Source organism: Eptesicus fuscus, chromosome 7, assembly GCF_027574615.1.
Source record: "Eptesicus fuscus isolate TK198812 chromosome 7, DD_ASM_mEF_20220401, whole genome shotgun sequence".
In the NCBI taxonomy this organism is placed as follows: Eukaryota; Metazoa; Chordata; class Mammalia; order Chiroptera; family Vespertilionidae; genus Eptesicus; species Eptesicus fuscus.
Genome location: NC_072479.1, coordinates 77,979,047 through 77,996,626, shown reverse-complemented (window position 1 = coordinate 77,996,626; position 17,580 = coordinate 77,979,047). Strand labels below are relative to the sequence as shown.

The 17,580-nt window shown below is 41.7% G+C and overlaps 1 protein-coding gene across 2 annotated transcripts in view; it reads left to right on the top strand.

Moving 5' to 3' along the window:
* Window positions 1-17,580, top strand: part of PDE3A (phosphodiesterase 3A) — a 260,175-nt gene that overhangs the window by 58,630 nt on the left and 183,965 nt on the right. The window lies entirely within an intron of this gene.

The following is a 17,580-nucleotide window of genomic DNA, read 5'->3' as shown; positions in this document are numbered from 1 at the left end:
AACCCCATATTATGGGGGAGACTTTATAACAGTTAGTCTATTAATGGGAATGGTTTGTTGTTCTCCCTAATAATGGGACTGATGCTGGGTCTTGCTGTTAGACTTTCTGTATGTGGTTGAAGATTAGGTTCAATTACTCACATTCAATAAAATCAAATTTATGTATTTATATACTCACTGGAGGCCTGGTGCATGAAAATTCATGCACTGGAGGGGGGGTTCCTCAGCCCGGCCTGCCCCCTCTCACAGTCCAGGAGCCCTCAGGGGCGGGAGGCAACCCAGCGATCAGGGGATGGTGACACCCCATCACACCTCTGCTGCTGCGCTGCCGGCACTGCTTACCTAAGCCTCGGGTGGCCCTGGGCAGCCTCCATCAGCAGCTTGCCTACACCTTGGGCTGGGCCTGGGCAGCTGGGAGGCTGAGGGGACTGGGCGCCACCATCTTGTGGCTATGGGCACTGCCATCTTTGAGGGTGTGGCAGTCAGTTAGCATATTCCCTCCTTATTGGCTGTGGGTGCCGCCATCTTTGTAAGGGTGTGACGGTCAATTAGCATATTCCATCTTTATTAGATAGGATTGGGCTTAGCCGGTGAAGATCCCTGGAAAATTCATTAAGGTCCTAAGGCTGTTATATTATTGAGAGGATGGTTAAGATTAGATTTGGGGTGCTATTGTCTACATTCTATAATGAAAGGAGTCAAAAGTCTATATCATTGGTTCACTTTTACTCAGACTGGTTTTAAAGTCTTATTTAAGGGTGGGAATAAGGAACTCTGGGTGGTATGGTGATTTCCAAAATTTCACAAATTCTTCTAACATAGGCTTAGTGAGTTATTAAGAATTTTTTATATAAACAAATACCCTACATAATAAAAGGCTAACATGCAAATTGTCCCTCCTGGCGGGAGTTCAACCTATGGGGAGTTAGACGTGCGCTGACCACCAGGTGGTGATTGACTGTCTAGTTCAGGTCCTCCACATTGAACTTTTGCTTTCTGTTGTAATCTGTTAAATTATGAAGAAACACCACAAATCAAACTCCTGTTTGGATGTTATTTCAATTTTGATACATATTTTATCTTTTTTTCTTCAATATGGGTGAAATTAAAGAGGGATGTAATTAATATGTATAGTAATTGCAATCTGTAAATTTTGGAGATTTTAGTGTTTTTTTTGTTTTTTTGTTTTTTAATTTTTTGATGTTCAGAGGACCAGGTCTGTGCAGTAGTAGTGAGGTTATTGTGCATCCAAGGGTTTAGACTGCAAATTGTTTTCTCTGTTCCTGTACTTCAAAAGTATTTGAATGAATTCCATCAAAAGGGGTTTTATTACTGGGATATTTTCTTTAAAAAACTTGTATTAATATAATAAAATCTATAAAAATAAAGATTATTAGGGAAACTAGAGGCCTGGTGCACAAAATTTGTGCACGGGTCCCTCAGCCCAGCCTGCACCCTCTCCAATCTGGGACCCCTCAAGGGATGTCTGACTGCCCATTTAGGTCCGATCCCAGTGAAATCAGGCCTAAACGGGCAGTCAGATATCCCTCTCACAATCCAGGACTGCTGGCTCCCAACTGCTCACCTGCCTGCCTTCCTGATTACCCCTAACCACTTCTGCCTGCCAACCTGATCACCCCCTAACCACTCCCCTGCCAGCCTGATTGATGCCTAACTGCTCCCCTGCCAGCCTGTTTGCCCCTAACTGCTGTCCCCTGCAGGCCTGGTCACCCCTAACTGCCATCCCCTGCAGGCCTGGTTGCCCCTAACTGCCCTCCTCTGCAGGCCTGGTCCCCCCCCAACTGCTCTCCACTGCAGGCCTGGGTCACCCCCATCTGCCCTTCCCTGCATGCCCAGTCACCCCCAACTTCCCTCCTCTGCCAGCCTAGTCCTTCCCAACTGCCCTCCCCTGCTGGCCATCTTGTGGTGGCCATCTTGTGTCCACATGGGGGCAGGATCTTTGACTACATGGGGGCAGCCATCTTGTATGTTGGAGTGATGGTCAATCTGCATATTACTCTTTTATTAGATAGGATATTATAACTGGGATTTTGTGAAATCTGTTAACTCTAAGTAACATTGATGTTATGAACCTCTCCATTTCCTACCCTCTTATAATTCTGCCACATGAATTTTAGTTGATATTATGAATTAATATGTTATTAAGTAATGATTTTAAGTATAGTTAAGGTTTATTGCTTCATATTGCCTTTGTTGAATTTAGGTCAGAAAAATAGCAGACATGGTTTGACTTATGATTTCTTTCTTTTTTCTTCAAATGGTTACATTTTAACATTGTTTTATTTTACTTCAACCTTGTCTAAAACTGTTCCTTGGTAGAGTACTGCAACCTATAGCCTTTTTGAAAAAAATGGTTAAAAATTTGAGAGACTAGAGCTATGGGCCTTCTGAGGTAAAGAACATTTTGAATGGAAGACTGTTTAGTTGTAAATATTGTATTGTTCACATCTGTGTCTTAGAAGCACTTTCTCAAGCCAAGAACAATTTTTAGCCTACTTACCCAGTAGGGTGAGAAGACTCTCTATCCTAACTAATGTAATGGGTTCACTTTAAATGCAAAGATAGGGATTACTGAATGAACACTTTACTGAGCACCTACTACATGCAAAACACTTTGGGAGAGAAGGCTTATAAAAGAGAAAGTGAATATGTTTAGATTTGACCATTGGAAAGAGTGTATTTACTTTTTGTAGTTGTTATTGTTGATTTTTTTTATGTCCATTATTTCAGTTTCTCATTTTTTTTCAAATACTGAAGAATCAAATCCATTCCGTAGACTATGATTCTTTATATTTTTCTGGCACCCACCAAGCACTCAAATGCCAACATCTACTGCATATTTTGCTGTCTAGTTGTAAGTTTGAACTACAGAATGCCCTCAACTGTCTTAAAATTTATTTGGGTGCATTTTCAAAATAACCTTCTTTTGAGCTCTGTCTTATGTGAACTGTAGTTAAACTCTGTTTTCCATGACTTGTAGCATATGGTATTTAACCGTTTGCTGGTGTTGCTTTCTCAAGTAAACATATTTGTAGAATGGCACTTAATAAAAGGAACTCCTCTCAGGTGCTCTGTGCTTACACATATTAAATATATTTAAAAATGAAATATATATTTAGCTTAGTGCATTGTCTCATTGTCTTTCAAAGTTTATCATAATATTTGAAGCCAGGATAACCTTTCTGGCATTTTATCCTGAGATGTTTGCCCCTAACAGAAGAGAATCAAATCACTTGACATCACAGAAACCAGTATTGACCCTGCTCTTTAAAAGACCATCTATTGCATGTGTTTTGAAAATATAATCAAACATAAATCTCAGATTAGAATTTTATGACCTCATAGAATCTGAATTGCTTTCCATAAATTGTGGCCTTAGTGCCATTTTTCATTTTTTTAAATAACGCACTGAATTCTCACTTTTTTTTTTTTTTTTTTTTTTTTACCTCGTCCAAAGAAAGGGCCTCTCACTTTTTTCATTTCTGTTAGCCCTGCAACAAAAATGCCATACCTGTTCTAATTGTGGCTTCTGGGAGTGCAGTTGTGTGAAGTGTTGGGCATGCTATCAGAATCATAAGACAGCTGCAAACATCTCGAGGGTGATTATAGATGTCATTTGTAAATCAGAGATGTTTGTCACAGAGGAACTTGGAGACTTGCCCCGGATCATACAGATAGTGGCCAGGAGTGCTCATGGCCCCGTTTTTCTGCTTCTGTGGTCTAGTGCTTTTCTCAGGCAGGCAGGTGATCAGACCCAGTGTGCAGTAATAAAATACGTGGCAAACTTTGATCTTTTAAGCCATAAAAAGTCTATAAAACAAAACTTTCAAAACTTGGAGAAGGAAGTATCATTATTAGTAGTATCTATGACTCCAATTTAGTGACTAATATTATTCAAGGGTAATGTTTGTGTTTGTGCTTACGTGACGAGTGGCAAAAATGTTAGAGTGGCTAGAGTGTGGGTTTGTATTTGGGCTTTAGTTGAGACAGAAGTGAATTTTGGCTCTATTAGTTACTAGAATTGTGACCTTGAGCAGGCCATTTAACCTTCAAAGCCCTGGATTCTTTGTTTATAAAATGTAAACTGATTATAATGGCCTTGTTGTGATGTTTTGTGAGAATCAGAGATAGTGTATGTAAAGCACTTAGCATAGTGTATAGTGCAGGATTAAATATAAATATAACACAACTTCTGAAAGAGTAAAAGGAAGTAATTATTTAAATCATCTCAATATTTTAAGCTGTTTGTTAAAGTTCTGCTAAAATAATGAGATAATTTTTAAAAATATATTTTTATTGACTTTAGAGAGAGAAAAATATAGAAACATCGATGATTATTGATCTGCTGCTTCCTGCATGCCCCTACTGGGGCTTGAGCCCGAAACCTGGGCATGTGTCCTGACCAGGAATCGAACCGGTGACCTCTAGGTTCATGGGTCGATGCTCAACCACTGAGCCACACTGGCTGGGCTCAGGAGTTAATTTCAGCATACCCATATGTGGTAATCAGAACTCCATAGACAATTTATTAGGCCTCAAGTTATTTGCTTTCAAGTGAGGCAACTTTCACCTTCAAGAAAATCAAAGAAACAGAAAAGTAAAGATTATTATAATTTTTGGAGAAGTGATAGTGTGATTTATTTTGAAATGATATAATTCCTTGGCTATTACCAAGAATCTGTGTTGGGTTTTTTTTTTAATGGAAAAGTTTATGTACTGTTTAGGACGATGACCTTTTGCTTAAATGCCAGTAGAAGGTAGAGACTGATTGCTTTGGAAGATGATGCGAGCATTTCATCTCTAACACCAGGTCTGATTTCAATGCTTGGAAAGGAGAACTTGGTTAAATCATTTCAATTATGGAAACTTAAAAATGCTATTAGTTTAAAATTTTGTTTTCTAAATATTTAAGCATTTCACACAGGAGAACTACTTACTAATATAGGAGGAAATTCATAATAATTCCTGTATGTCAAGATTTCAACTACTAATGCCACCCATTCCCACTACTAATGTCACTCTGGATTTCTTCCGTGAACACTTATGTAACTTATCTTAGGCACTTGGTGGCCTCATCTCACATAGTTTGAGAAGCATCCAAAGCTGCCAGGAAACTGTCAGCATCCAGGTGTTCCAAACCCTAGTGAGCAATTTACGGCACTGCTTTCCTAAGAAGGGGTGCCCCATAGTCTCCCCAGGCCTAAGCACTAACAAAGAATAGGGGACAAAAATGGCTGTTGGCCATCCGGGAATATGGTGGTCTATGGTGCTTTGGAGTTAAGATTTTGATGGCTCCAGGCATTTTATGCACTGCATTAATATTCTTGGGTCACTTGCATTTTCTGTCAGTGGCTCATCTAAATACCATTTGTCAGCACACTTATGTTCCCTGTAGCACCCTCTAATGGGCCTGGCAGGCATCACATTACAGTCTTGAAAATTTCCAAGTCTGTCTGAGAGATAACAGTAATAGGGCCTGGCCTGTTCATTGAAAGTGTGGTTAACTGCCAAACTACTCTTCTCACCTGCTTTTATTCCTTCTTTATGAATATTGCAAATTATCTGAAAGGGAGCAGAAAACACACCTGTGTTTTAGTTGAAGGGATTGCAAAAATACAGTGAGAGGCTTTTTGGACCCCTCATCGTCCTGATTTGGGGGGAGTTGAAGTAAACCCTACACTGATATAATTTGGTTAATCTACTTCCTTGGGCAAAAGTTCTGAAAAACTGCTTTAAAAGATAGGAAGTAGAAGAGGGAGATCTTGCTGAAAATTTAGAGGATGTTATTCATACCAATGAGTAGGTGATACAAAGAATAAAATTGGAAACTTTCATGACTAAAATTTAAATGTTATACTGAGAAGAGATTCCTTTAAGGCTTGTGTTTTTTTTTTGCTGTCTCTCCTAATACACCAGAGTTCATGTGCACAGAAACCTCTGTGAAGACAACTGCACTCAATAAAGCTTTGAATGTAACAGATGAACACTCCACCTTGTTCTCTACTTGGCCAAGGGGGTACCTCTCCTAAGGAGGAAGGAAGCCCTCATGGTTCCCAGTAGAGCAAATTCACACACTGCATCCTTTAGGAAGGTTTTTCTTTTTTTTTAATCAAGGAAGTTTTTGCTAATATTATTAATTTTGATATAATCCCCCTGGCCTTGGTAAACACCATGCCCGCCTTAAATGAGCGTCTGTGTTTTTAGTAAGTTTTTATTTTGTCTGAAGGAAAATGGCACGTTTTGTTTTGGAGATAAATTACCCAGTTTTTAAGTTCTTTCTTTGAGGGTAAGGGTCCATGGCAGCAAAAGGAAAGCACTTGACTGGAGAGGAAGATATTCAAATCCATGGAAGTGAGCAAAATTGAAATGGGTTACTGCATAGAAATTTAGCGTTTTATTCTGAAATATGGTACTTTGACATCAGTAGTTCCCTGTTAGGTATATAAGCATTGAATGCTGCCTGAGTCCCTTCCACCATTCCCTACTTTTAATGTATATATATACACACTATTTCATTGAATTTGAAAGAATATGTTGTAATGAAGATGACATATGTATGTCCTCTTTCTCCTGTGGCTCTGTGGAGAGGGATACATTTAGTGGGGAAACTACCTCAAATCCAGGATTGCTGCTGGCTTACCCCTCAGCTCAAAGAAGTCACTCATTCTGTGCTGCAATTACTGCCATAATACTGGATTATTTGGGTTCATTGGAATATTTTTTTTAACATCTCTATTCTATCCTTTTAGTTTTCAGAGAGTAATAACATCTCCCTTAGATTGTTTCATTTGGAAGGAAACAGCCTGATATAAAAATGTGCATATTTGTTTGCCATTCTAGAATTTTATCTAAAACAGGTAGACTGATTTTTTGTTTTGAAAATAAAGGATATTGAATGAAATGAGGCTAAAGAGAGATTCTCTGTATAGCTAAGTCTGGCTCTAAATATCTCTATATATAAAAGGCTAATATGCAAAATGTTCCTGTGGGAGTTTGACCAGGAGACTAGGAGTTCTATCATTCACTATGATGTGCACTGACCACCAGAGGGTGGCATGGAATGAAGGAAGGCCCCAGTCGGCAGCCAGGGAAGGAAGGCCCCGGCAGGCAGCCAGAAGGCCCCCATCAGCCCTGATCACCAGCCAGGCCTAGGGACCCTACCTGTGCACGAATTTCATGCACTGGGCCTCTAGTATACTATAAGGTACTAGTCTTATATAAGCAATAATGAATGAATCCCCCCAGAAGAAGTTTTATCATAACTTCTGAAAACAGTTTCTCCATTAAGGTTTAGAAGATGATTTTTTGTTGTTCACTAAAATCTTGTTTTGCTGTGCGTGTGCATGTGTGGGGTGGGGGTGGGGGGTTTCCTCAATCATTTGAGAGGGTGAGGATGCTCTTAAATAATGGAGGATATGAAAAACTTTTACTATCTCCATGATCTTAAAATAATTTACTTAGCTCTTCTGAGACTATTTCTTTTTGTCTAAAATGGGGTCATTTGAGTTGCTATGAGGATTAATTTCAATCAGATGGGTTAAGTGTTAGGCCACTGCCTTTCAGATAGTGTGGCTGGTCAGGGTATAGTAAAACACCACTGCTTTTTAGGCATACATGTAGCTATAATATCTTCACATTTTTCATGGTATTAGTTTATATTTCAGGTTTTTAAAATTTAGTTGAAGAGCATAAAACAAACTAATAAAATCATGAAATCAAAGAAAACCTATGTGCTTTATATTTTCAGTTGTGTATAAACCTTTTGAAAGAAAATGTGGTCATTTTACACATTAGTTTGCTAATGCGTCATGCAACTGCTGTAACATTCATGAGTTTCTGAAAGTTAAAGTAAAAATTTAAGATAAATGAGATTGAGTGGACTGATGATCTGACTTCAAGTATTAATCTGTAAGCACTTTTAAAATGCACAATCATTTAGAGTATGAGTTTTCCCCTTTATAAATCTTTTACAAAAAGCAGTGATAATGTGCCAATGCAGATGAAACATTCAAACTAGAAAATGTTATTTATAGATGAGCAAGCTAAGACCTAAGGTGGTTAGATGAACAAGCTAAGACCAAAGTCCCATAGATGTGCATCTATCCAATTTCCCAGCTCACCAGACACTAAGGCACTCTTTTCTGTGACAAAAAGTGAAGAATTTACTCTTCCAACGTTTATCAAAGTCTCATTGTTTCTGGGAATATAGAAAATGCTGGGAAAATTTTTAAAGAAGAAAAGGAAGAACATAAATGATTTTGTCTCCTCTGACCTTTTCCCCGATCATCATAAAAATTCAGATGGCTAAATCCTTAGTTTATTTAGCCTACTATCTGAGCCACAGTTTTTTAAAAAAAACCTGTACTGTATTCCAAAAGCAATGTTCAATTTTGTACCACTTCATTTGCTAGTTAAAATTGTTCTTGAAATTTAGGTGAATGGTTATTAAATAAAGAAAACATATATATTAGTATGCTTTTGTGTACAGAGATAAAAACCCCATTGAAAATGATATACATGAAAAAACGGAAGTATTTTGTCCCACAAATGGAAATCTAGAAGGTCTCAGGCTTGAGTTCATCCGTGGGTTCTGGCTCCATTGTCCCTGGAAATCTTTTGACTTTGTCTTTCTCTGTGGATAGCAATATAGCTGATGGGCTCATGTCAAAGTGTGAAAATGATGAGATGAAGAATGAGGCAGGACTATCCTAGCAGTCCCCAGGACTAAGTATTTGTAAGAACAGCAAAAATTAAAATACACAGACTGTAATTTAAGTGAGGTTGAGAAAAGGCATTTTTTAGTTTACATAGATAAACTAGATGTCTTCTGTCACAATTTTGACTTCAAATTCATTATTTATAGACCTCTGTTTACAGTCATCACAGATACTGAAATTTTCATAGGTTGGGGGCAAAGGGCATGCGAAGGTGAAATTTCTGGATGCTCACAATGCTTTATAGTTGTCTTCCTCCACTCTGACCAATTTTGAGATCAGAACTTCTTATAGAAATACTAGAGGCCCGGTGCATGAAAATTCATGCAATGGAGGTGGGTGTCTCAGCCCAGCCTACCCCCTCTCACAGTCTGAGAGCCCTCAGGGGCGGAAGGCGACCCGGTGATCAGGGGAAGGCAATGCCCCTATCACACCTCTGCTGCTGCCACTGCTGGAAGTGCATGCCTCGGCCGGCCCTGGTTACCTGAGCCTCTGGCAGCCCTGGGTGGTTGGGCAGCCACTGTCCGAGGCTTGCCTGTGCCTCGGGAATCGGTTGGGCAGCTGCCATCTGAGGCTTGCCTGCACCTTGGGCCGGCCCTGGGTGGCTGGGCAGCCAACATCTGAGGCTTGCCTGCGCCTTGGGCCGGCCCTGGGTGGCTGGGCAGCCAACATCCGAGGCTTGCCTGCACCTTGGACTGGCCCTGGGTGGCTGGGGGCCTGAGGGGACTGGGGGACTCTGGAGGCAGGCGCGCGGAGCTGCCAGACCTGCCTGGGGTCAGGTCGGCCGTGCTGGGTGCCTGCCGCCCCGGCGGGGCTGAGGGGACTGGGCACCGCCATCTTGTGGCTGTGGGTGCTGCCATATTTGAGGACATGGCAGTCAATTAGCATATTCCCTCATTGGCTGTGGGCACCGCCTTCTTTGTGAGGGTATGATGATCAATTAGCATATTCCCTCTTTATTAGATAGGATTAGGTGATCAGTTGTTTTTTTTTCCACTCTGAGCTCAGTTCTCATTTAACTTGAATTTGCATGGTTCTTCCTTAGACTCGGTGTTTCTGATGACTCACACATTGTTAAAAATAATGTGTAACCTTGATATTCTTTTAAAAGATCACTAAAGTGCTTCATCTTAGTTGATTCATTAAATCAAGACATGCATATTGAAGTGACATTTTCCTTTTTCTGCATTTCAGCTGACTTTCTTTCTCTTATTACAGCCTTGAGTATCTGTAAGCCATTTTTCCTCATGAGTACAGCATGTGCCCCAAATGTATGGACCAGGAGGGGAGCATGCATTTGTGATGTAAATTTACAATGTGTTTCCATTGAAATTTCCTAGAGGCTTTGAATCTGTGTGCTGTATTGTACTTCTGTAGAGACTTACCAAGTAACCTCTACTCTCATCTTTCTTTAGGTGAGGATAGAGCCAGAGAGGGTATTTAGAATCCATTGTCTTTAGAGGATATTTACTACTTTTTAGTAACTCCTAGACCTGGTGAGGCGCATGAGAGGGCAGGTTCAATGGATGCACTTGACAGCAAAAGCAGACAATCCCTGTGCTCAGACGGAGCGTAGTCTAGTGGCAGAAAGAGTTAAAGTAAACGCATGTCCAAGTATCTGATGTTTAAGAAAGGGAGGTATGTGGTGCTGTGAAGAACCCATGGTAGACTTTTTTCATGCAGTGCAGGTTGAACCAAGATCTGAAGGAAAATCAGAAACTAGATTCCCACAATATCGTGAACAGTAGGGTTGAAATAAATGCATGCCAGTGATGGTCTTTCTCTGTTTGATTCTATAGGGTATTGAGGTAGTGTGGAATTTATTGCATTGGGTTTATATCTTTCAGATACTAAAGAGTCGTGTTTAGTCATTTGGTGAAGACGAGAGCATCTTTGGTTTTCTCGAGGATTAATGATTTTAAAACACGTTTTAATTCATAATTGATGTGAAAAATAATCCACTTAGAAAGAAATGAGGGTATCACTTTCAAGCAGAGTTTGATATTTATTATATAGTATAGTGGTATAAGACGCCCAGGCTTGATTTGATTTAAAAAGTATTTAGGGAGCACCGTCTACATACCAGGCATTTTTCTGGGAGCTGGAGTAGAGCAGCAAACCAAGCAGAAATGGCCCGGGGCTCTTGGACTCAGGCTCCAGACAGCCAGGCGGTGCTTGTCACACTCTGTCATAGGGAATCCCAGTTGCTTTCCTTGTTACTGTGGAGCCACTGATTCTTGATAGTGGAGCATTTTTACTTAATTCATCACACTAATGATCTGTAATGAGCATTTGTATTCAGATTGATCAAAAATATCTCTCTCTTGTTGAATCATCTTGAGAATCCTAAATCTTCTCCTCAGCTATGTGTCATCCAGAAGAATTTAGGCTTCTCTTCCAGATTAAAAAGAAATTCATTTGGGATACAGCATGTTCTGAAATAGTGAACCCCAAGCAACCCCATATGACATTGATATTGTTTATTTGTTTGTTATATAACCAAGGGAGCAATAGTGTAACAGACATCAGAGAAAATTGTCTGGGTGGTTGGAGAAGGTGGGTGATTGTGAAAGGCACCATTTGGTTGGGGAGGGGGACGTGTCACAAAATGTGAGTGTGATTCCTGAATCTGACACCTAGTTATGAGATGCCATGAATAAGTTGCTTAACTTGATTGATCTGTTTTCTCTTTTTCTGACATAGTAATTATATTTGAGGACCACATGACAAATGTATAGATTCTTTTATATTCTAGTGTAGGTAAAAAGCTAGAAATGGTCAGATTATAGACTCCCCAAGATGGTCTAACCACTCTTGGTACAATACAATGTTGGATCTGGACAAACAAGTAAAATAAGAGAAACCGGAATTTTTCTCCCATGTGGTGTGTGTGTGTGTGTGTGTGTGTGTGTGTGTGTGTGCGCGTTATTTCTGGTATTGGGCATGATAATGATTCTTGGAGCAGAGGAATGTTTGTGGTGACCTGAAAGTTAGATTCTGTGAGCTAAGGTAGAATAGATCCTTGCCTCTCAAAGGAAGATTCATGTGTCAGCATTACCTGGGAGCTGCTAGAAATGCAGAATTCAGGCCTCACACTAGATTACTGAATCAAGATCTGCATTTTTGCAAATCCCCAGGTGATTACAGTATATGCACATTTTCTGAAGCCCTGGGGCTGACATTTTCAAATCTACCCTGATCATTCCACAGACGTCAGGATGTTGCAGGAACACTGACAACCAGCAGCTGCTGAATGTTTTAGCACCACCTGGGGGAATGAGGGGCACAGGAGGGTTATACTAAAAAAATATGCTGCTTTCTGTTCCCAAGGATCCATTTTAGGGTGAAAGGTTCATATTCCATTATCAGTCCCATGAGCCCACCAGTGTTCAAAAATGTTTTTTTCCCAAGACTTTTATGGTGCTAAAGTCAGACTTTTCATATTGGAATAACAGACCAAAAATGACTGACAGTTATAGTATCTGGGATTGAGGGAAATATTTAGTCAGAGGAACTGGGAGTTTATCAAGAGATATATATGATTTCATCTCTGGGATTCTGGTTCTGGTCACCTTTGCTCTCTGAGGACAGTAAGGGCTGCTTTGCTCTGCCTGTTCTGAGTTCCATGAGGCACATATTCTCAGGGGCTCAGGGTATTCTGTCAGAAAGATCTTATTGTATTATACAGGGGAAGAAGGGAGCCGATTGAGACCAAGAGTGGCTTAAATTCTCAATGAAGATCACATGCATATTTGAAAACAAGAACTACTTTTTCAGATTCTGTATCTAATACTCAAACCTCTTCTATGTGATTGCAAAGCAACTCTCTTCCAGCCTTACCAGAGTTTAGCTTTTCTTTGAAGGATAGATGAAATAATTTTTAATTTTTCCTTCTCTGTAATTCTAAGAGTCGTGACTTCACTCCTTTTTCTCCTCTTCCCCTCCCCCCCTTTTCCCCACGCCTGCCATGGGTTCTGGGTAAAATTTAAGGTATTTTTGGAGCTAAATGCTGTGTGATCCCTTTGAGTATGGACTCCACCTCTGGACTCTACAAACAAAAATTGATAGTGTTGGGTGAGTAATGTGTCCATATTATGTGCTTGCAATATTTTAGGCGATGGAATAGAGAGAAAGTAGACACTTGTACTCACACAGTGTACATTTTATCATGTTGAACTTTCTTTTGACCATAGCTCAAAAGTTGGAAATAAACTAAGTTGAAGGTTAGCAATATGTTGTTGATTTACGCCCCCCCCCCCCCCCGCTCCCCCGGATTAGCTAGTCCACTTTTTATGTACTGAAAAAAAATGCTTTCCACAGTAAGACCACCAATCAAATCAAATAATCTATAATAATAAAAGGGTACTATGCTAATTAGACTGGACGTCTTCCAGACATCATTCTGGACGTCCTTCCTGACAAAGCCAGGAGAGAAGCCAGCCCAGGTCACAGATGCCTGCGGGTGGCCCGAGGGAAGCCAGCCTGGGATCCGGGTGCCTGCTGGTGGCTGGAGGAGGGAAGCCCGGGTCCCAGGTGCTGGAGGGAAGCCGGTGTTGGCAGCCAGGGAAGGAAGGCCTACTCTTGCACGAATTTTCAAGTTCATTATAATTGTCTTCCTGAGCAGGCCCATGCAAGGGTATTGCTAACATTGAAACTTTTCTTGACTTCCTATAGCTGATTCCAGCTAGTAATGAAGGCTTCCTATTCTTGGACGTAGAGAATGTCCCTGGAAAGAATTAGGTTCATTTTCTCCATCGTTCATCAAGTTCCTCTTGGTCCTCTTTTAAGGAAGCTCCTAACTATCCACAGGTGTCCGGCCTCCTAAACTTCCAATTTATCTTCAGCACAACCAGCTTTTGAGGAAGGCTTTACCACATAATATTTTCTCTCTTAAAGAAGCCTGCCGTATATAATGCTAAGGCGGAGTTGTCATGACTGCGATGCTGTGTGTCTTAAGCCAACTATATTTCTCAGCATTCCAAGGTTATGTGAATACACATAAATAATTATTCTCAGATGTTGACATTGCACTTAGCACGTTAGTGATATAAGAAAATGTGGCTCAAAAGTCATTCATTTTAAAAAAATGCAAAATATAGAACGGAAAAAATATGGTGTGCATTGAGACACATACTATACTAGTAATGTAGAAATGTTGGAGTAATTTAGCTTCTGTCATATCTTCCTAAGATAGGGTATGCTCTGAGATAGTGTGCTTCTGGCAACACAGCTACAGGCCAGAGATGTTGTGCCTTGCCTCCTGTGCAGTAACTGCTTTTAATCACCGAGCCAGACCCCTGATTCTTGGATTCTCTTGCCGCCTAGTATGTTCTGTCTTTAAGTCAGCTTCAGAATAACAAAAATTGAAAACTTCATGTAAGTTTCAGAATGCAGTTTTTCTATAATGTCCATAACATGAAAATAAGACTTTAAAAGTCTCATCCATCTCAGGTAATTTTGCAAAGAAAGGGTTGAAAACAGTAAAATTTAATTGTTGAGAGAGACCAAGACAAGATCGGAAAAATTTATTTTTGTCCTAACAATCATACATGACATCTAATATGAATTTCATCTATTTTTATCAATTTATCTTCTAGTCAATAGAAAAAGGAGAAACATGAAATTTTATTATACTCACAGTATTGATTCTTTACATTTATAAAAGCAAAAATTATTTCCATCATCACTTGATCATTTAATTTTTACAGTAATATTGGAAGAAAACCTAATAAAAATGTATTAGTTAACATTTGTAGTGAGGAATGAAAAGTTAAAGTGATGCACTCTGTGTATGATACTCCTTGGTATTTATGTTTTAGAATTTCATTTTTAAGTTTTTCCCTCCAAAAGATTTTAATTCCATAGTAATTTATAATGGAAAATAAATTGGTAGGGTAGCTCCATTATTCTACAGGTTGCTCTCGACTGACTCTAAAAAAATTCATGGAGTAGAGATTAAAGGTCAAAGTCTAATTCAGAAAAGTTACAGTCAGGTGGTTAAGCAAGAACTGTTCCTAAGGCCCTTTGAATTTTATTTGATCACTTAGTCAAAGAAACCTGGGCTGGGCCCTAAGTTTTTCAGGCTACAATGATCAGACTACTGGGAGGGTTGCTTTTCAAGAGCAAATCATCTCTTAATAAGTCCCCTCACTTACATAACTTCTTGCATGCATGCTTTTTACTACAGCCAAGACAAAGGGCCTCAGGGAATGCTAGGTTTACTTGTTGGTGGAATCTGGGTGAAAAACAAAGTGTTTTTCAATGGCCATCTGTTTACAAGGATACCTGTCTGCCTGGTGACATCTTTATGGTTATGGGAGAGAAGGAATGCTATCTGACCAGTTGTGGAAGATTAGTTTTTCCCCCCCTCTTTCTGCTGCTGGAAATAAGAGCTAGGCTTTTTTTTTTTTTTTTAATCAGAGATTATAAATTTTCTTTTGGGATGTCTCATCAACATGCCATGGGATTTGAGAACAATCATTTGACCTATCTAATCTTTGATTATCTAATCTAATAATAGACAAATATGCAAATTGACCGCACCTTCGCTACACCTAAGCCACGCCCACCAGCCAAGCCACGCCCACCAACCAATCAGGACGAGTATGCAAATTGCCCCAACAAAGATGGCGGCTGATTTGCATATCAAGACAGTGTCGAAAGAAGCCAAGAGCTGCAAAGGGGAGTAAAGCTTCGAAGAAGCAAGCAAGCCAGGGGGGCGGGGGGAGAGAAGGGAGGAGCGAAGTCAGGGCCTTGGGCGAAGGGAAACGAAGGCGGGCTGGAGGAGAAGGCGGGGCCGGCGGCAAGGGCAGAGCGGAGGCGGGGCCGGGGCCGAAGGGAAACACGGGCGGGCTGGAGGAGAAGGTGAGGCGGGTGATAAAGGCGGGGCGGAGGCGGGGCCGGGGGCGAAGGGAAACGCGGGCGGGCGGTGGAGAAGGCGAGGTGGGCGGCAAGGGCGGGGCGGAGGCGGGGCCGGGGGCGGAGGCGGGGCCGGGGGCGAAGGGAAAAGCAGGCGGGCCGGAGGAGAAGGTGAGGGGGGGCGGGGCGGAGGCGGGCGACAATGGCGGAGCAAAGGGAAATGCGGGCGGGCTGGAGGAGAAGGTGAGGCGGGTGATAAAGGCGGAGCGGAGGCGGGGCCGGGGGCGAAGGGAAATGCGGGAGGGCCGGAGGAGAAGGCAAGGGAGGAACGGAGGCGGGGTAGAGTGCAGCAGGAAATCCCATTGCAGGAATTTTCCTGCAACGGGAAAGCTAGTTTATAGATAAAAGGAAGAGAAAATGTCCAGTTTTGTGAAATAGGTGTTTCTGAACCTTATGAATAAAAATATTACATACTAGAGGCCCGGTGCATGAAATGCCCTCTCACAGTCCAGGAGCCCTCGGAAAATATCTGACTGACGGCTTAGGCCCGCTCCCTGAAGGGAGCGGGCCTAAGCCGTCAGTCAGACATCCTTAGCCCTGCCACAGAGGCAGGAGAGTCTCCTGCCACCACCACTGTGCATGCCAGCCATAAGCCTGGCTTCTGGCTGAGCGGTGCTCCCCCTGTGGGAGCACACTGACTACCAAAAGGCAGCTTCTGTGTTGAGCTTCTGCCCCCTGGTGGTCAGTGAGTGTCATAGCAACCGGTCATTCTGCAGTTTGGTCGATTTGCATATTAGCCTTTTATTATATAGGACTAGAGATCCGGTGCATGAAATTCGTGCACAGGGGTGGGGGTAGTCCCCTCAGCCCAGCCCAGCCTGCACCCTCTCCAATCCGGGACCCCTTGGGGGATGTCCAACTGCTGATTTAGCCCAATCTCGGGGATCAGGCCTAAACCAGCAGTCGGACATCCCTCTCACAATCCTGGGCCACTGGCTCCTAACTGCTCACCTGCCTGCCTGCCTGATTGCCCCTAACTGTCCCTCCTGCCAGCCTGATCACCCCTAACTGCCTCTGCCTGCCAGGCTGATCGCCTCCAACTGACCGCCCCCTGCCAGCCTAATCACCCCTAACTCCCCCCCTGCTGGCCTGGTTGCCCCCTACTGCCCCCCTGCCGGCCTGGTCACCCCCTACTGCCCCCCCTGCTGGCCTGGTCACCCCCAACTACCCCCTCCTGGCCTGGATACCCCCAACTTCCCCCCCTGTTGGCATGGGCACCCCCAACTACCCCCCCTGCCAGCCTGGTCGCCCCTCGTGGACCCCCCTGCTGGCCTGGTCACCCCACGCAGCCTATTGTTCAGTTGTTACTGTGAGGGCGTCCTGACCAATTTGCATATTGCCCTTTTATTAGTATAGATTATATATTTTATCAGGCTATATGTTAGAATTGGATCTAATGTCTTAAAATATTCAACAATGAAGATCAGTATATTCAAAGCATTGCAAGGAAGTACTGTTGGAAATATACATGGATAGATAAGAAGTAACACTGACTAAGGAAAATACAGTATAGTTGAGAAGAATAAGCTTTATTTTTATTTTTTATCCCATAGATAATTTTTAACCAAGTGCTGTGAAACAGTTGGAAAATACCTTATAGTTCAGAATTGGAAGATATTACTTACTGAGTGGTGGGGAGCATTCAGAAAAGTCTTTGTGGAGTATATGGCATTTGAGCTGGATCCTGAAGGGCGAGTAGAATTTGAGCAGGTGGAGACTAGGGAAAGATCAATCAAAGGCAACATCCTTAGTTGAGGAAGAATGAAAAAAAAAAAAGTAGTATTGGAAGATAATGGCTTACTTATGCTGTGGGTCATAGAATGCCCTAGATTAACTAGTAAACCCTTACTAAGAGCCAGATACTTTTCTAAAATAAATATTTTGATACCGTTGTAATTAGGTAGTTATTAATAAAAAGAAAGAAGCA